General features: G+C 41.2%; 15 non-coding genes and 1 pseudogene across 15 annotated transcripts; all 16 read left to right on the top strand.

The window, feature by feature from the left end:
• The first annotated feature begins 14,712 nt into the window (after window positions 1-14,712).
• Window positions 14,713-14,831, top strand: LOC115004686 (5S ribosomal RNA). The gene has a single exon (XR_003831867.1). It is a non-coding gene; the product is annotated as a 5S ribosomal RNA (ribosomal RNA).
• Window positions 14,832-14,951: 120 nt separating this feature from the next.
• Window positions 14,952-15,070, top strand: LOC115004683 (5S ribosomal RNA). The gene has a single exon (XR_003831865.1). It is a non-coding gene; the product is annotated as a 5S ribosomal RNA (ribosomal RNA).
• A 120-nt stretch (window positions 15,071-15,190) lies between these two features.
• LOC115004688 (uncharacterized) lies at window positions 15,191-15,309 on the top strand (annotated as a pseudogene).
• Window positions 15,310-15,429: 120 nt separating this feature from the next.
• On the top strand, window positions 15,430-15,548 carry LOC115004681 (5S ribosomal RNA). The gene has a single exon (XR_003831863.1). It is a non-coding gene; the product is annotated as a 5S ribosomal RNA (ribosomal RNA).
• A 120-nt stretch (window positions 15,549-15,668) lies between these two features.
• LOC115004680 (5S ribosomal RNA) lies at window positions 15,669-15,787 on the top strand. The gene has a single exon (XR_003831862.1). It is a non-coding gene; the product is annotated as a 5S ribosomal RNA (ribosomal RNA).
• A 119-nt stretch (window positions 15,788-15,906) lies between these two features.
• Window positions 15,907-16,025, top strand: LOC115004679 (5S ribosomal RNA). The gene has a single exon (XR_003831861.1). It is a non-coding gene; the product is annotated as a 5S ribosomal RNA (ribosomal RNA).
• A 120-nt stretch (window positions 16,026-16,145) lies between these two features.
• LOC115004678 (5S ribosomal RNA) lies at window positions 16,146-16,264 on the top strand. Its single transcript, XR_003831860.1, has one exon. It is a non-coding gene; the product is annotated as a 5S ribosomal RNA (ribosomal RNA).
• A 120-nt stretch (window positions 16,265-16,384) lies between these two features.
• Window positions 16,385-16,503, top strand: LOC115004677 (5S ribosomal RNA). The gene has a single exon (XR_003831859.1). It is a non-coding gene; the product is annotated as a 5S ribosomal RNA (ribosomal RNA).
• A 120-nt stretch (window positions 16,504-16,623) lies between these two features.
• On the top strand, window positions 16,624-16,742 carry LOC115004676 (5S ribosomal RNA). The gene has a single exon (XR_003831858.1). It is a non-coding gene; the product is annotated as a 5S ribosomal RNA (ribosomal RNA).
• Window positions 16,743-16,862: 120 nt separating this feature from the next.
• Window positions 16,863-16,981, top strand: LOC115004691 (5S ribosomal RNA). Its single transcript, XR_003831872.1, has one exon. It is a non-coding gene; the product is annotated as a 5S ribosomal RNA (ribosomal RNA).
• A 120-nt stretch (window positions 16,982-17,101) lies between these two features.
• LOC115004690 (5S ribosomal RNA) lies at window positions 17,102-17,220 on the top strand. The gene has a single exon (XR_003831871.1). It is a non-coding gene; the product is annotated as a 5S ribosomal RNA (ribosomal RNA).
• A 120-nt stretch (window positions 17,221-17,340) lies between these two features.
• On the top strand, window positions 17,341-17,459 carry LOC115004689 (5S ribosomal RNA). Its single transcript, XR_003831870.1, has one exon. It is a non-coding gene; the product is annotated as a 5S ribosomal RNA (ribosomal RNA).
• A 119-nt stretch (window positions 17,460-17,578) lies between these two features.
• On the top strand, window positions 17,579-17,697 carry LOC115004687 (5S ribosomal RNA). Its single transcript, XR_003831868.1, has one exon. It is a non-coding gene; the product is annotated as a 5S ribosomal RNA (ribosomal RNA).
• A 119-nt stretch (window positions 17,698-17,816) lies between these two features.
• LOC115004685 (5S ribosomal RNA) lies at window positions 17,817-17,935 on the top strand. The gene has a single exon (XR_003831866.1). It is a non-coding gene; the product is annotated as a 5S ribosomal RNA (ribosomal RNA).
• Window positions 17,936-18,054: 119 nt separating this feature from the next.
• Window positions 18,055-18,173, top strand: LOC115004675 (5S ribosomal RNA). Its single transcript, XR_003831857.1, has one exon. It is a non-coding gene; the product is annotated as a 5S ribosomal RNA (ribosomal RNA).
• A 120-nt stretch (window positions 18,174-18,293) lies between these two features.
• LOC115004682 (5S ribosomal RNA) lies at window positions 18,294-18,412 on the top strand. Its single transcript, XR_003831864.1, has one exon. It is a non-coding gene; the product is annotated as a 5S ribosomal RNA (ribosomal RNA).
• Window positions 18,413-18,554: the final 142 nt, after the last annotated feature.

Raw genomic sequence — 18,554 nt, 5'->3', positions numbered from 1 at the left:
CAATCAACACTTCAATCTTTCAAATATCCATTTCCTGTTATTAACAATTCAACAGATTTTTGCAGGAAAAACAATTAATGCCTTAATCTGCCTCAAGCAGAGTAACAACCTTCTGTACAGGTCTTTTGAGCAACGCAGTTCTAGTTGTGGGTTTCCCCTTTTTGTCAAATGTGGTGTCACTAACCAATAATCTTACTTTTCTGACCCTACTATCTGAACTTGGAAAAACTTCTGTGATTCTGGCTAGCTTCCATTCATTGCGTGGCGCCAGATCATCTTTTAGAAGGACGATGTTGTTGACCTTAGCGTTCCTTCTGGTTTTGTGACACTTTTGTCTTGATTGTAACTTCAGAAGATATTCTTTCTTCCATCGAGTGCAAAACTCATGTGCTAAATATTGCACACGCCGCCACCTCTTTTCAAGATAAAGATCTTCTCTGACAAATTGTCCAGGAGGAGGTAGAATTATTGTGGACTTTATTGTGAGGACGTGGTTTGGAGTTAAACGTTCAGGTCCGGATCGATCATTCAAATGTTCGACAGTGAGTGATCTGTTGCTAATGATGGCCATAACCTCATACATAAACGTCCTTAAGGAGGTGCTGTCGAGCCTTTGTTCCTGACTTTTCTTATAGTCCTTATTTGCCTCTCCCAGACACCACCCATATGACTTGCCCTTGGAGGGTTCATAAGAATTCACATCCTAGAGCAGGGGTCGGGAACCTATGGCTCTTTCAATGACGCAATATGGCTCGCAGACAATTTTGAGCTGACATTTTATAACTAATAAATAATTATACTGTGTCATTTTAAAGTAAAACATTTAGCAGCGGATTTTTTATTTTCCTCCGATCTGTCTCTGACTGCAAGTGTGTGCGCACTTGTTTGTGTGTCGGGGGCGGAGCCCCGCCCTTCGCGAAACAGCAGAGATGAAACTGCGCAAAGCAAGCAGTAGAGCAAGGATGTTAAACTCAATCACAGAGAGGGCCAACATTAAAAACTGGGACTACGTCGAGGGCCAAACACGGTCCACATTTTTGAACAGGATAAACATATTGGAGAAAGTACAAAAAGATATGGAACATATTTAGGTAGGCTACATTCTCTGAGTATGCATATGTGTCAGAGCCAGATGTTTGGAATTTTTTCTTAGCTGCCAGTTTAATGTTTGAGGTTCTGTGGAAACCCTCAGTGAGTGAAGGTGTGCATCAGTGAGAAGACTCCTGTGTGGGTTTTTGTTCATCTTTATCACAGAGAAAAGCTGCTCACACAGGTGTGTGCTTCTAAACATGCAAAGCATCTGAGCGGCAGGAAGGCGGCTTGAGGCATCGTTTCGGGGATGAAGCTTGGAAACTGTGCAGCGCCCACAGAGTCATACTTTGCCTTGAGTGTGTCATTGCACTGGAGGTCAATTAGCTCCATTTGAATGTTCACAGGTGCTGTTTCCACGTCAACTGCAAACGGATTGCTGAGCATTTAAAAAAATTCAAAAAGAATCAGCAGAATGCTGTCAGGAACACAGCGGTGGAGATGGTTTGTCAGTGTTTGGAAACACGTAGTGACCAAAGTTTCCTTGCTGCATCAGATTCTCCCACAGGCAGCTTGGCATCATACATGTCCATGATCACAAGGCCCTGAAGCTATAGGTTGGAGGTTGGAGCTTGGTTATGTCACACAAACAGGCCAGCTCACATCGTCACTTTTCGTCGCAGAGATCTGTGGTGTGTTTGCTTTCCAAAAACTGACCTATATCCTCACGCAACTCGACAAATCTATTCAGCACTTTCCCTCGACTCAGCCATCGCACCGCCATGTTCAGAAAATGACGGTGCTTATTACATGTTCCATCTCCAGAGCTTTACAACACAGGGCTTCCTGATGTATGATGCAGTGATACACCGTCAGCTCACCTGCACAGGTCTCCTGCTGCATCTTCTCCCACATCCTGCCCACTAATCTGCTCTTTTCACCACATCGCAGGCGCTCCATCTGACGTCAGTCACGTCAGCAGTTTGTCCTGGGGCAGTTTCATTCCTCACACATTTAAATACTTCCTCAAATATGTATTTTCTCGTGGTTGTGCCATGCATTGATTGAATTACCAAAACCGGCGGGCCAGTTATGATAGACATATGATGTTTTCTCGCAGGCCGGATATAATTGCCTTGAGTTTGACACCCGTGCAGTAAACACTGAAACGTGCACATAAATTAGATAAATAGCATAAGCATTTAGTTTATTTAATAAAAGAGCACCTGTTCAATGAAAAACTGATAGCGCTTTTAGCACTCGGAGACGTGTTATACTTAAAGAAATGCACGCATAAAGTTGCAGTCAATTTTATGAAATATATGGCTCTCAAGGAAATACATTAAAATATATTTGGCTTTTATGGCTCTCCCAGGCAAAAAGGTTCCCAACCCCTGTCCTAGAGCTTTCACTCTTTCTTGCTCCATTCCCTTCATAAGTTGTATAAACTCTCTCTTAGCCCCCACAAAATTGGTACCTCTTATTTGACGAACATTTCCCCTTATGGCTATGAATGCATTGATAAATGCATCCGTAGTCATGTCATCGATCATCTCTATGTGTATTGCCCTTGAACATAGATAGGTAAGTAAGAGACCATATCTTTTGAGCTCTTTCCTTGCATCTTTAGCATAAATCGGACCAAAGCAGTCTATGCCAGTGTATGTGAAGGGTGGACTTGTTTCCGCTCTATCTCTTGGCAAGTCGCCCTTTCTTTGTTCTTTAGCACCTCTTCTGTACTTTCTACACTTAACACATTTGAAGATGTGTGACAAGACTGCACTGCTGCATCCTAAGATCCACCATCCATTAGCTCGCAATTCGTTCATCGTCATTCCACGTCCTTGATGATGTAGTTTTTCATGAAGGTGCTTGATCAGTTACGACGATATGTGACTATTCTTTGGGAGTATTGCTGGATGCTTTACGTGTGGGTGTAATAAGGCTTGACTTAAGCGTCCCACCCTTACGATACCATCTTCGTCAAAGAATGGATTCAACTTGTACAGATTAGTGTCTTTGGTCTTTTCAATTACTGTCTTTTGTTTTAATCTCTTTACCTCATCTGAGAATGCTTCTTCTTGCACTAGCTTGATAATAACAAGTTCTGCTTCTTTCCTTTCTTCTATACTTGTACATTTGTTGGTTCTTTCCTTTAAACCTTTGAATTCTTTGACATGCCTTTTCAATCTGGCAACTGCTCTTAGTGCCCTTGACCAATCAGAGAATTTCTGTAGGAGATCTATTAATGATCTGTCTTCCTTTGCTTTAGTGTTACACACAACAGCCTTGCGAAGTTCAGGATCATCCTCCTTGATTTCTCCTACATTGTGTTCTCTGTCAGGTAGTTCTTTTTGCCAAATAAACTTGGTCTTGGTATAGTTGTAACCTTGGTTGGTGAAACTCTTGACTTTCACATTACCAGACTGCAATGGACTTCATCTGATTCGTTGATTACTCGCAGGTAAGTACATTCTCCATATCCGGAGACACTTGCGTCCGCAAAGTGGTGAAGCTAATATGTTTTGACATTGCTGAAACTTGATGGTACGAAGCATCTTTTTATTTGTATTTCTGCCAGATTGGTTAGGTCTCTGACCCAGAACTCCCACTGAGGTCTTAGGTTTTCCGGAAATTCCTCATCCTAGTCCATCTTGTCTCTGCACATTTGCTGGAGTATTCATTAACCCAAAAGGACGAAAGGTGCCATGAAACTCAAGGGATCATAAACAGACGCTACAGTACACCTCTTCTTGTTAGAGGATTAAGTTTTACTTGAACTCTGAATTTGAAAGAGTCTGATGTGATGCACCACTCTACTCCTAAAGCTCTCTCAAAATGCGGAGAACTTTGGTTGTGGTGTGTTCTTCTTCTGGGATGGTTTCCATCACTGTTAGAAACACACTTGTGGAGTCTTAGCTTTCCAGTGCAGCAAAGTTCTCTGGCTTCTTTGATGAGTTTGTTGGCTTTCTTCTCAGTTTGAAAGCTCAACAAACCATTGTACAACGTACACATTTCTTTGAATGAAGCGTATGGCATCCTCACTAAACTGACCTTGGCCTTGTGCTGCCAGATGTTTAAGGCCGAAGTTGACGCAGCAGGGAGACGAGGCTGCTCCAAACAAATGGACCTTCATTCTGTAGATTGATGGATTGTTTTCCAAGTTGCCGCTCTCCCACCATAGGAATCTTAAATAATCTTGATCTTCCCTTTTCACTTGAAACTGGTGGAACATTCTTTCGACATCACACATGACTGCAATGGAACCTTTTCGAAAGCGGCACAAAACATCCACCAAAGTCAGGACCGATGAGCAGATGGTCGTTGAGGGAATTTACGCATAATAAAAGTGTCTGTAAACATTATATTGGCAACAAATGCATGCGCTCAACCTAGTATACAAGGATTGCGCAATCCGAGGGGAGGCTCAGCTCATCGCTGCCTCAGCTCGCATCTCTCCTGTATCTGAACAGAGAATATGCAAATTCAGGGATTTTGACTATAAAAATTATTGGAATCATACAGAAAACGCAGTTATAGCAGACCAGTGGACAAATATACATTTATATTTATTTTATTGTTATTTGTTTTTTTACTTTTCATGATGACCTGCCTCCCCTGACCACACGTCCCTGGTACGGTTACATATTGGAGTCCTTTGACCTAAGATTAAAACTCTAGTGCCTGGAAAATAGGGATGGATGTTTGAATTATGTGAATTGGTCCTATGACGTAAGAGGTTTTTTTAAGAGTTGAGGGTTTTTTCATCAAAATGATTGTTCTTTTTGAAAAATTGAGGTCATTTTGAGAAACCGAAGGTCTTTTTGAGATTTGGAGCTTTTATAATGAAATTGAAGGTTTTACTGAATATTGAGCTCATTTTTACAAATTTGAGGGTTTTTTCAGAGTTGAGGTTTTTCCATGGAGATGAAGTTTCTTTTGAGACTTGAGCAAAGGTAATGGAAAGTAAAAATGGTCATATATCCACAATGCCTTATGCTATATAGCTGAAACTTACAGGGTGTCTTATTTGTATTGTTTTGTGTCAGAAATAATGTCACAGCCGACAATCACTTTGACATGTTCCTGAAATTCCTGAAAAATCAGGAAGAGATCCTGGAGAGGCTTGAACAGCTGAGGATTGTAGACAGGAGGGAGAAACCAGACCAAATATGAAAATATGAGAGGAAATAAGCTTCTACAAGAACCACAAAGAAAGGAAATCCTGGGGACGGGTGTGTTTGTGTGTGGTGATGAAAGGCACAATGACAAAATCTTCTTCTGTATGAAGTTCAAAGGGCTGAAACTACCTGAAAAGAGAGCTGCTTTGAAAAAGCTGGGAGCATGCAGAACGTGTCTCGGATGTCATGAGGAGGCTGGATATTGCAGAGACACCTACCTATGCAGAAACAAAGACTGTAAGAAGCACCTCGGATCACCATTTCATTCTCTGCCCAAGAGGAGAATGCAGAAGGGGCAACGAGGAAAAGAGTGAAGAAGGCAACAGAGGGAAACAAGAGCTTACAGAGGAATAAGAGAAATTCATAGCTGAACTCTTCCCAGAAATGGCAGGAAAATGCAGGAAGGCTTTTACAAACATGGCTGCAGTAACACAATGTGCTGAGAAGGTTCAGTTTGGACTGACTGAGGCAAATGGGTTGGAAGAGCTGCCAGTTCTCACGATGCTATTAAAAATCACAGCCAATGCAGGGCAGAAAATTGGAACCCTGATAGACTTAGCGTCAGACACCAAATACATCACCCACAGCGCTGCCGATAGATTGAATTTGAGGAGTGAAAAGATCACTTTAATCGTCTATGGAGTAGGAGGAAATTGCTATGAAGGTAATCACCAGAATATATTTACTCAGAGTGAGAGTCAAGACACCCAAAAGCATGGCAAGAGCTCACAAACAGCCTGGACAAAATAGCCAAAGTGCACAGAGTCGTTAAACCTGAGCATTTAAGGAAGTTTTACGGAAGTTTCCCCCACAGACCAAGCTAGAAGACTTGAAAAGACCGGAGAGCATTGAGCTACTTATCAGCCACCAAGATGGTAGCCTTGCCCCACAAAGAGTGAAGATCGTTGGGGACCTCGTCTAGTGGGAGAGCCCGCTGCGAAAAACTGTAGGCGGAGCTCATCCAGATCTCTTTGAGGAAGTGGACATGGCAGCACATAAGTCTGAGACACACTTTGCTCGTTCCATGAGCACCGCTGCAGTGAGGTATGAAGAGAACATCGAGACACAAAGGGTTCAGGCTGAGACTGTCGTGTTCTTAATTTGGAGTTAGAGCTTCTATCTTGAATCAATCCAGTAAACTTCTTATTTATATTAAAGCATGTATTAATGTGATATGACAGCATAGAAGATATACACAACCATGGACAATTCCATTTCACTAATACACATTTAAGTGGTTTCTCTGCCTCTCAGCTCTACGGAATTGTGTCTTTTCACCAGTTTTACATTTTGCCTAATTCTCTTCCCCTGGGGCGTTGCCCTCTCCGATTGATTGGCTGGGGCCAGGTCCGGTTGACCCCTTGTTGGCGCATAAGCGTGTCCACGCCTCTTAGTGCAGATGTCTTCCATGGGATTCTTCAGTCGCCCTCTAGAGGAGGGGCGTACCTCTAGCATGTTTACACTAACATTTATTTACCTGAGCAGAGAATACATTCTGTACATAATACTTTCTTTCAGTAGCAAACTAATACATGTAGTAGTTACCTAATACAAATTGTAGTAAACAAATAAATATTAATACATTCAGGAGTTAATGATATCACAAGACCAAGAGCACAGTGGCTGGAAGAGAGTTTCTGGAATGGTGGAAATGGGAGAGTATTGGAGCAGCCTGTGAACCGAAGTGTGGGGGATGTCGCTGTGAGAAGTGTCAGCCAGGAGGGAAGGAAATGACTGATTGAGGAGAAAGAGCTGGAAATCATAAAGCAGTGCCTCACCTATGTAAAAGCAGAGACCCACTGTGATGCTCCACACTGGGATACAAAATATCCCTGGGTTGAGGACCCAACCTCTCTTCCCAATAACAGGAGTGGAGTGGAAGCAACTTTTCTGAGGACAGAAAAAACAGCTCAAGAGGGAGCCCGAGTGTGGAACAGCAGCCACAAGTTTAAGGGACTGAGTATGAACGACCTCCTACTGAAAGGGCCGGATGTCCTTAATCCAATCCGATCAGTTTTACTCAGGTTCAGGAGGATGCACCTCCACAAATTCCTCTGGAGAGACACTCAAGATGAGGAAATCGGAGAGTTTGCTATTACCAGAGTCAACATTGGCGATCAACCAGCTGGGTGCATAGCACAGCTGGCTATGCGGGAGACAGCATCCAAGAGGAGGATAGCTATGTGGATGATATCCCGATATCCCACATTAACCTAAAAGGTCTGGACAACAGCATTGAGTAGGTTGAGGAAATCCTGAGGGCAGGGTTTTTTTTCCTCAAACCAAGGCAAAGTGGGAGGCAGGAGCATTTGCTGAAAAATCCTGGACCAGGGTTAGCAGCAGGAAAGGGTATAGTCTTTATAATGCTACATCAAATGAGGGAAGAAGACAATAAGGCTCTTGGAGTCAGATACCTGGTGGAAGAGGACAAACTTCATGTGATGACCTCAGTCAACTTCTCAAGGAGGAGGAGGGAAATGAGAACAGGCCAAGACCTCTCCGGAGAGGAAGTGGAAGGAAAGACTCCTGACCCCCTAACCAGGACAGAACTACTTAGCGTAGCTGGTGTCTATGACCCAATCAGCATAGTCACACCTATTAAGCAGAAAGGAGCTATACTCATCAGAAAAGCATTCCAGGAGGCAGAAGGCGGAAGTCTGACCAAAGACACTTGGGACAAATCACTTTCTGAGGGCCTCAGGGAGGAAGTAATCGAGCTGTTTGAGGAGTATGTGCGACTTGGCCAAATCACCTCCAATAGAAGCCTCATGCCAGCTGGCTGGGTTGGAAATCCTTCTGGAATAACATTCTCTGATGGGAGTGACAAAGTTTACGGGGTGGTGGTGTACAAGGTGGGAGACAAGGCATCCAGGTCAGATTGGTTGAATCTAAAGCAAAGCTTACACCACTGGACCAAAAAGGGGAACCAGTGAAAGCTGAGATCTGTGGTTCAGTCTTTGCAGCCCGGCTGAGAATATACATTGAGAAACAGCCGAGTGGAGATAGAACAATGGTACCACCTGCTGGACAGTCAAACTGTGTTGGAAACCATTCAACGAGACAGCTATGGGTACCATACCATCTTCGTGAACAGGGTTGGTGAGATTCAGAAGGCTTGATCTGAAGAGGACTGGTGGTGGATCCTAGGGGACCTGAAAATCACCGATGTCATAACCAGAGGAATGACCTCCCGGGATCTTCAAGAGCAGGGGTGGGCAATTATTTTTTTTCCATGGGGCCACATGAACAACAGAAAATATTGTGGAGGGCCGGGCCAAAAGGCTGAACTCAATTCTGCATAATATTAATTGTATTTATTTATAAAAAAGCAGTAAATAGCATTGTTTTGACAAGCTGGTAAGAGTATATGTTATAGTTAAGCAATGAAAAAGTGAGGTTGCCTTACAACAAATGTAATTTATTCAATCAAATTTCCCAAAACAATGGTAAACAAAATGTGAACGTTTTTTTTTTACCATTTGTGACTCATATTAGTGAACATTTCCAGCCACATTCACTACAAAACACATTTTGAGTTTCATATACTGTTGGAAAGTTGTTTAAAGTTTCTTAGCATTCTAAAAACATCACAATATTGTCTTTGTGCTCCAAACATTAAGCAAGATACATCATATTGAACTGTCACTGAACATCACTGAACTGTGATTTTGAGAAAAAGGCTTCCAAAGAAAGTGTCCCAGTTCACTGCAGTTCAATGTCTGAGGTGGAGATGCGAAGCACAGCTGACAGATGATCATCAGTGACAGAGGATCTATACCTGGATTTCGCAAATTTCATTATTGAAAATGTTTGTTCACATATGTAGGTAGAGCCAAAGAGAACCAACATCTTCTGAGCATGTCTCCTCATGTTTGGAAAGTTCTCCTCCTTGAGAGAAGAGTAGAAATCCAGCAGAGATCCTGACTTTAAGTGCTCTGCCAGTACTGCATCAGACTACATCACTGGGTGCATTATCCACACTGCAGGTAAAGGGAGAGGAAATCATGTGCATTTCATCCTCGATTGTTCTGAGATCTTCAAATCGCCTTGAAAACTCACCATGCAATGCACCTAACATGGATGAGTACCTGCGGACGCTGCGGAGCTGATGGTGTGACTTCTTTCAGGGTTTGCATGTGAGTGAGAGTGTTGCTCTCCAGTTGGCTTGAAAGAAACTGCATCTTTCTCATGAAAGTCTTCACCGGGCTGTGCATTTCATGAACAAAAGGTCCCTTGCCTTGCAGTTTGGTGTTCAGTTCATTCATCAGTGCAATCACATCAACAGCAAATGCAAAATCTGCCATCTAGTCCTCATCTGAGAGCTCTGGGAAGTCTTTGCCTTTGTTCTCACAAAACTCTCGAATCTCTGCTTTCAGGTCCCAAACTCTTTATAGCACTTTGCCCAGGCTGAGCCATCTGACAGCTGTGTCGTAGCCAATGTCATGATGCTCAGTCTCATGCTCCTCCAAAAGTGCGACAAACTGTCTGTGATTCAATGCCCATGCCCTAATGAAGTTTACTATTTTAGTAACAATTTTTAGTTTGTTGCAATTTTAACTTTTAGAATTGACTTGCACAACACATGTTGGTGTATAATACAATGCAAAAATACCAATTTCTGATCTGGGTCGATTTAAGTCACTTTATCTTGCATACGTTTCAAAAGTCCAACATTTTTACCTGTAAAACTTGGACAACCGTCCGATGTGACACCTGCCAGTCTGTCCCATTTCAGTCACAGCGATTCCATACACACATTTACCTCAGTGAACAGATCAGGGCATATTAGTGCTGCAGAGTCCACCAAGCACTCTTTGACAAACTCCCCCTCCGAGAATGGCTTACTGTTTTTAGCGATTTTAGCAGCAACCCAGTCTCCTGATGACTCGCGTATCGTTTAGCCTAGGGGTCGGGAACCTTTTTGGCTGGGAGAGCCATAAAAGCCAAATATTTTTAAATGTATTTCGTTGAGAGTCATATATTTAATAAAATTGAGTTTTAAGTATTTCACGTCTCCGAGTACTAAAAGCGCTATCAGTGTTTCCCCTACCTTTGTCTGTTGGGAGAAGATGCAGCGGGAGAACTGTGCAGGTGAGCTGATGGTGTATCACTGCATCATACACCAGGAAGTGCTGTGTTGTAAAGCTCTGGAAATGGAACAAGTAATAAGCACCGTAAGAGGCCATTTCTCTTCTTTTCCAGACGTCTTATCCTGAGGAGATACATTCTGAACATGGCGGTGCGATGTCAAGGGAAAGTGCTGAATAGATTTTTCGAGTTGCATGAGAAAATCTACCAGTTTTTGTAAGCAAAGGGAAACACACCATAGATCTCTGGGACGAAAAGTGGCGATGTGAGCTGGCCTGTTTGTGCGACATAACGAAGCATCTCACTGTTAAACCTCCAGCTTCAGGGCTGTGTGATCACGGACATGTATGATACAGTGAGAGCATTCCAAGCCAAGCTGCCTGTGGGAGACTTGGATGCAGCAAGGAAACTTTGGTCACTGCGTGTTTCTAGACACTGACAAACCATCTCCACCGCTGTGTCCCTGACTGCGCATGAACTGCTCAGCAATCCTTTTGCAGTTGACGTGGAAACAGCACATGTGAACATCCAAATAGAGCTGATTGACCTCCAGTGTAATGACACACTCAAGACAAAGTATGACTCTGTGGGCGCTGCAGTTTCCAAGCTTCACCCCCGAAACGATGCCTTCATTTTGTGATTGAGTTTGACACCCCTGGTCTACTGCTTGCTTTGCGCAGTTTCTCCTCAGATGTTTCGCAAAGGGCAGGGCTCCGCCCCTACACACACATACACACACACACACACACACACACACACACGTGCGCACACAGTTACAGACAGAGTGGAGGAAAGGAGAGGGGAGAACTAAAACAAAATCCGCTGCTAAATGTTTTACTTTAAAATGACACAGTATAATTATTTATTACTTGTTAATCATGTTAAAAAATGTCAGCTCAAAATTGTCTGCGAGCCATATCACGTCATCGAAAGAGCCATAGGTTCCCGACCCCCGGTGTAGCCAATGAACTGCTGGAGCTTTAGACATGTGACAACCATGGTTTTATTTTTACAAATGTTATTATTTTTTCATAATTGTATTTATTAATTATAAACTATAAAATAAACACAAATATATAAAAAAAATGTTTATACTTCACTTACTTTGTGTCATTACTACTGACAGGGAATATTGGGTATATAATAGCTTTTTATCAAAAAATATTATAATATCTCCATATGTTTTCCAGCTCATACCTACCAGCTATACCCATCTTCAGGCATCTTTTTCAACAACAAACTTCAGGCGGAGTGTATTTTCTTCAAAATCAGTGTATTCAGACCACTATTACTCAGTGCCAGAAGCACTTGGAGTGATTATTCAATGTTTCTGCAAGATAAATAAGAGAGTTATCTTTGGAATAAGACCAAAATCATGCAGCTGGTGCAAATGGTTGAAGAGCAGCTTTCAATTTACTTTGGGTATATCGTTTGTAGGTATTTTCGGGTAAATTCCCTCACCTCTTAAGAGGTTAAGACAGAGTTTAAAATATTACATTAATTTGTTTATTCTGTTTATTATTAAATACAAGACAGAGTTTAAAAGTAACATTTTCTTGATTTGTATGAGTAATAAAAAAGTCAGGACCAAAAGGACAAAATATTAAATGTACTTGCTTTTTAGTATTATTTTGGAACGTGTCAAAATGGTAAACAGTCACGAATTGCGTTGTCTGACTTTTTATTATTCATGTGTGCTTCCGGTTCATCCATACAAAAGGTGGATGATTTCGGTCCCTTTATTCCTTTGTTCTTTGTATAGACGCATCGGGAGACACCGTTGGTATATTTCAGCTGGTTAAATGTATTTGTTTGTTTTGCGGATATGTTTAATAACTACGTCGGAGCGCACTGATTTATATAATTTCATGTGACGGCGCTGCGCCCTTGTTTATGTCTACTGCGTCTAAACACACGGTATTTAATATGCGTTTCTTAAAATATAGCCTACATTATGTTTGGTTAACTTATGCTATAGAAGCCGGTTTGGACTAATTGTGAGGGGATATAAGTACATTTTATTATTTATTAGAGGCGAAATTTATAATTTCTTAGATATACAGGTGCTTCTAATGTTTCTAATGTTTATCCATTTATCATAAGGATTTGTGCTTAAATAAGGTTTAGTACTAGAGCAGCTCATGGTGGTTTTGTATGCACTTCTATGTCCAGAGCTAAACTCTTCAGGAATGTACTAATTTAAGGTCTGGGAACATTATTTGGTTGGTGACATATTTCTCAGACAGGGCAAAATTGCCAAGTCCAATATATTGCCAAAGCTGTATCTCCAAGACCGTTTGACTAAGGAGGTTGCTTGACCACTCAATACTTACGCAAAGTCCAAATTATGGGGGGTCAGTAATACATTTTGATTACCCAAAATCAATAGTTTTTAAGATATTTACAAAAAACTGTATTTAGCATATTATTTGTGCACTACAATTGTAGGAAATTGTTGCTGTAACTATAGTTACATGTATTGATTTTAGGCTGTATTGGTATTGATCTGGCTCTTATTGAAACAGAAGCCTTCAGCAAAATTGTGATGGAGAATAGTGTCATGACTGGAGGGCACTATTGCAAATGCAAAGAAGGGATGAGTCTTGTATCGGAGGTGATGACAAATCTTATATTTGAGGAGTTTTACCTTGCCCAGGACAACGGTCGTGAATTAGACCAGCTAGTAGAGGGCATAGAAAATAAAGTGCAGCAATATATATATATATGTATATATATGTGTATATATGTATATATGTATATATATGTATATCTATCTGTGTATCTCTATGTATATATATATATATACTATATGTGATGTGTCTACTATATATATATATTATGTGTGTATATCTATATATCCTATTATATCATATATATATGTGTATATCTGTATCTATCTCTATCTCTCTCTATCTCTCTCATCTCTCCTATATCATCTCTCTGTGTCTTGTCTCATCTCTGTGTCTCTGTCTCTCTCTCTCCTCCTCATCTCTCTCTCTCTCTCTTATCGATGTATGTGTATCTAATATTATGTGTATATGTATCTATATATATATCTATCTCTGTCATGTGTATATATACTCGTGTACTATATATACTGTATAGTATATATATATTATATATCATATATGTGTTATGTATATATGATATGACTGAAATAAAAACAATTCATACTGAAAATATTTCATCACTGTGCATGCTTTAAATTCACTCTCCCCTGCATTTTTATTTTTTTTGAAAAGTAACCAATACAACTTCAAAGTTAATTCACTCCAAGTTAATTTTGCTTACTATGAGTTGGTCTTTTTTCTCTGAAAGTCTTAGTCTGGTTTCTAAATTCCTTGAGATTTCACCACAGCCGACTTTATGGCTGCCTGGCCAAGGAAAATTGGATTTCCCAGAAAAAAACACAGCAACTCGTAGCATTGGCATCTCGTCGGTAGGACCTCCAAGTAATGTCGAGGATATTTATCGTTCACAACATTGTGGTATGAACAGAGAGGAATCAATAAAACAGATATAGTTGATTAATTATTATTTCATTGTACAATAAACAATAATAATGATAACACTACCTGCTTCCAAGCACAACCGTCTGAGTCCCAACTCACAAAGAGAATCTACCCCTTATATTTGAGTTCTTAATGAACACACAAACCTTGTCTCCCAAGCATACATTGAAGCACATATATTCATGTCACCAAAATAATCTAAAACAGATGTGAAGGTCCTCATGATCATTAAAGGGTTCCCTTAATTAGAGCATGGAGATAATGTCATGTCAAGACAATATCCTGTTTATGCACATATGGTATGGATCATAATAGGGCCACTAATGTAAACTTAATGACTTAGACATTGTTCATTAGATTATCTTAACAATAGATGTGCCCACTTCCAATAAGTTTAAATAGAGCTGAGGTTAATGGAAGTCGACAAGCGTAAGCATATACAGATCTGTCGACTTCCAATAAGTTTCAATAGAGCTGAGGATATTGGAAGTGGACAGGCATATGTGTATATATACATGTCCATTTCCAATAAGTTTCAATAGAGCTGAGGTTAATGAAATTGGACAAGTTCATTTATGCTGCTGTAACCTGACGCTAGAAACCTGAAACTTTGGAAACCCCATTCCAGTAAGTGTACTTTTCGTTAAATCCTGCAGTTTTTTGCTATTTAAGGGTTTAGGCTTAGGCTAAGCGGTTAGGCTTAGGTTAAGCCTTTAAGCTTAGGTTAAGGGTTTAGGCTTAGGTTAAGGGTTTAGGCTTAGGTTAAGGGTTTATGCTAAGCGGTTAGGCTTTAGGTTAATTAGCAAAATCAAGACATGAATAGAACTCTCCGCGTATATTAAGAAAAGACAATTCATTGTGTTTTACCTTCAATAAACAGCAAGTGTATATGCTCTATTTCAGATTACGACCATACCACACTGACAACGCCCGATCTCGTCTGATCTCGGAAGCTAAGCAGAGTTGGGCTGGGTCAGTACTTGGATGGGTGACCGCCTGGGTATACCCGGTGCTGTAAGCATTTTGTTTTCTTCTTAATTAGCAAAATGAAGACATGAATAGAAATGTCCGCGTATATTAAGAAAAGACAATTCATTGTGTTTTACCTTCAATAAACAGCAAGTGTATATGCTCTATTTCAGATTACGGCCATTCCACACTGACAACGCCCGATCTCGTCTGATCTCGGAAGCTAAGCAGAGTTGGGCTGGGTCAGTACTTGGATGGGTGACCGCCTGGGAATACCTGGTGCTGTAAGCATTTTGTTTCCTTCTTAATTAGCAAAATGAAGACATGAATAGAACTGTCCGCGTATATTAAGAAAAGACAATTCATTGTGTTTTACCTTCAATAAACAGCAAGTGTATATGATCTATTTTAGATTATGGTGCATACCACACTGACAACGCCCGATCTCGTTGATCTCGGAAGCTAAGCAGAGTTGGGCTAGGTCAGTACTTGGATGGGTGACCGCCTGGGAATACCCGGTGCTGTAAGCATTTTGTTTCCTTCTTAATTAGCAAAATGAAGACATGAATAGAACTGTCCGCGTATATTAAGAAAAGACAATTCATTGTGTTTTACCTTCAATAAACAGCAAGTGTATATGCTCTATTTCAGATTACGGCCATACCACACTGACAACGCCCGATCTCGTCTGATCTCGGAAGCTAAGCAGAGTTGGGCTGGGTCAGTACTTGGATGGGTGACCGCCTGGGAATACCCGGTGCTGTAAGCATTTTGTTTCCTTCTTAATTAGCAAAATGAAGACATGAATAGAACTGTCCGCGTATATTAAGAAAAGACAATTCATTGTGTTTTACCTTCAATAAACAGCAAGTGTATATGCTCTATTTTAGATTACGGCCATACCACACTGACAACGCCCGATCTCGTCTGATCTCGGAAGCTAAGCAGAGTTGGGCTGGGTCAGTACTTGGATGGGTGACCGCCTGGGAATACCCGGTGCTGTAAGCATTTTGTTTCCTTCTTAATTAGCAAAATGAAGACATGAATAGAACTGTCCGCGTATATTAAGAAAAGACAATTCATTGTGTTTTACCTTCAATAAACAGCAAGTGTATATGCTCTATTTAGATTACGGCCATACCACACTGACAACGCCCGATCTCGTCTGATCTCGGAAGCTAAGCAGAGTTGGGCTGGGTCAGTACTTGGATGGGTGACCGCCTGGGAATACCCGGTGCTGTAAGCATTTTGTTTCCTTCTTAATTAGCAAAATGAAGACATGAATAGAACTGTCCGCGTATATTAAGAAAAGACAATTCATTGTGTTTTACCTTCAATAAACAGCAAGTGTATATGCTCTATTTCAGATTACGGCCATACCACACTGACAACGCCCGATCTCGTCTGATCTCGGAAGCTAAGCAGAGTTGGGCTGGGTCAGTACTTGGATGGGTGACCGCCTGGGAATACCCGGTGCTGTAAGCATTTTGTTTCCTTCTTAATTAGCAAAATGAAGACATGAATAGAACTGTCCGCGTATATTAAGAAAAGACAATTCATTGTGTTTTACCTTCAATAAACAGCAAGTGTATATGCTCTATTTTAGATTACGGCCATACCACACTGACAACGCCCGATCTCGTCTGATCTCGGAAGCTAAGCAGAGTTGGGCTGGGTCAGTACTTGGATGGGTGACCGCCTGGGAATACCCGGTGCTGTAAGCATTTTGTTTCCTTCTTAATTAGCAAAATGAAGACATGAATAGAACTGTCCGCGTATATTAAGAAAAGACAATTCATTGTGTTTTACCTTCAATAAACAGCAAGTGTATATGCTCTATTTCAGATTACGGCCATACCACACTGACAACGCCCGATCTCGTCTGATCTCGGAAGCTAAGCAGAGTTGGGCTGGGTCAGTACTTGGATGGGTGACCGCCTGGGAATACCCGGTGCTGTAAGCATTTTGTTTCCTTCTTAATTAGCAAAATGAAGACATGAATAGAACTGTCCGCGTATATTAAGAAAAGACAATTCATTGTGTTTTACCTTCAATAAACAGCAAGTGTATATGCTCTATTTCAGATTACGGCCATACCACACTGACAACGCCCGATCTCGTCTGATCTCGGAAGCTAAGCAGAGTTGGGCTGGGTCAGTACTTGGATGGGTGACCGCCTGGGAATACCCGGTGCTGTAAGCATTTTGTTTCCTTCTTAATTAGCAAAATGAAGACATGAATAGAACTGTCCGCGTATATTAAGAAAAGACAATTCATTGTGTTTTACCTTCAATAAACAGCAAGTGTATATGCTCTATTTCAGATTACGGCCATACCACACTGACAACGCCCGATCTCGTCTGATCTCGGAAGCTAAGCAGAGTTGGGCTGGGTCAGTACTTGGATGGGTGACCGCCTGGGAATACCCGGTGCTGTAAGCATTTTGTTTCCTTCTTAATTAGCAAAATGAAGACATGAATAGAACTGTCCGCGTATATTAAGAAAAGACAATTCATTGTGTTTTACCTTCAATAAACAGCAAGTGTATATGCTCTATTTTAGATTACGGCCATACCACACTGACAACGCCCGATCTCGTCTGATCTCGGAAGCTAAGCAGAGTTGGGCTGGGTCAGTACTTGGATGGGTGACCGCCTGGGAATACCCGGTGCTGTAAGCATTTTGTTTCCTTCTTAATTAGCAAAATGAAGACATGAATAGAACTGTCCGCGTATATTAAGAAAAGACAATTCATTGTGTTTTACCTTCAATAAACAGCAAGTGTATATGCTCTATTTAGATTACGGCCATACCACACTGACAACGCCCGATCTCGTCTGATCTCGGAAGCTAAGCAGAGTTGGGCTGGGTCAGTACTTGGATGGGTGACCGCCTGGGAATACCCGGTGCTGTAAGCATTTTGTTTCCTTCTTAATTAGCAAAATGAAGACATGAATAGAACTGTCCGCGTATATTAAGAAAAGACAATTCATTGTGTTTTACCTTCAATAAACAGCAAGTGTATATGCTCTATTTAGATTACGGCCATACCACACTGACAACGCCCGATCTCGTCTGATCTCGGAAGCTAAGCAGAGTTGGGCTGGGTCAGTACTTGGATGGGTGACAGCCTGGGAATACCCGGTGCTGTAAGCATTTTGTTTCCTTCTTAATTAGCAAAATGAAGACAGGAATAGAACTGTCCGGGTATATTAAGAAAAGACAATTCATTGTGTTTTACCATCAATATAAAGCAAGTGTATATGCTCTATTTAGATTACGGCCATACCACCCTGACAACGCCCGATCTCATCTGATCTCGGAAGCTAAGCAGAGTTGGGCTGGGTCAGTACTTGGATGGGTGACCGCCTGGGAATACCCGGTGCTGTAAGCATTTTGTTTCCTTCTTAATTAGCAAAATGAAGACATGAATAGAACTGTCCGCGTATATTAAGAAAAGACAATTCATTGTGTTTTACCTTCAATAAACAGCAAGTGTATATGCTCTATTTCAGATTACGGCCATACCACACTGACAACACCCGATCTCGTCTGATCTCGGAAGCTAAGCAGAGTTGGGCTGGGTCCGTACTTGGATGGGTGACCTCCTGGGAATACCCGGTGCTGTAAGCATTTTGTTTCCTTCTTAATTAGCAAAATGAAGACATGAATAGAACTGTCCGCGTATATTAAGAAAAGACAATTCATTGTGTTTTACCTTCAATATAAAGCAATTGTATATGCTCTAGATTAGATTACGGCCATACCACACCTG

This window comes from Cottoperca gobio, unplaced genomic scaffold (genome assembly GCF_900634415.1).
Source record: "Cottoperca gobio unplaced genomic scaffold, fCotGob3.1 fCotGob3_168arrow_ctg1, whole genome shotgun sequence".
Taxonomy (NCBI): Eukaryota; Metazoa; Chordata; class Actinopteri; order Perciformes; family Bovichtidae; genus Cottoperca; species Cottoperca gobio.
Note: the sequence above shows the minus strand (reverse complement) of the source record. Positions and strands in the feature narration are given on the sequence as shown.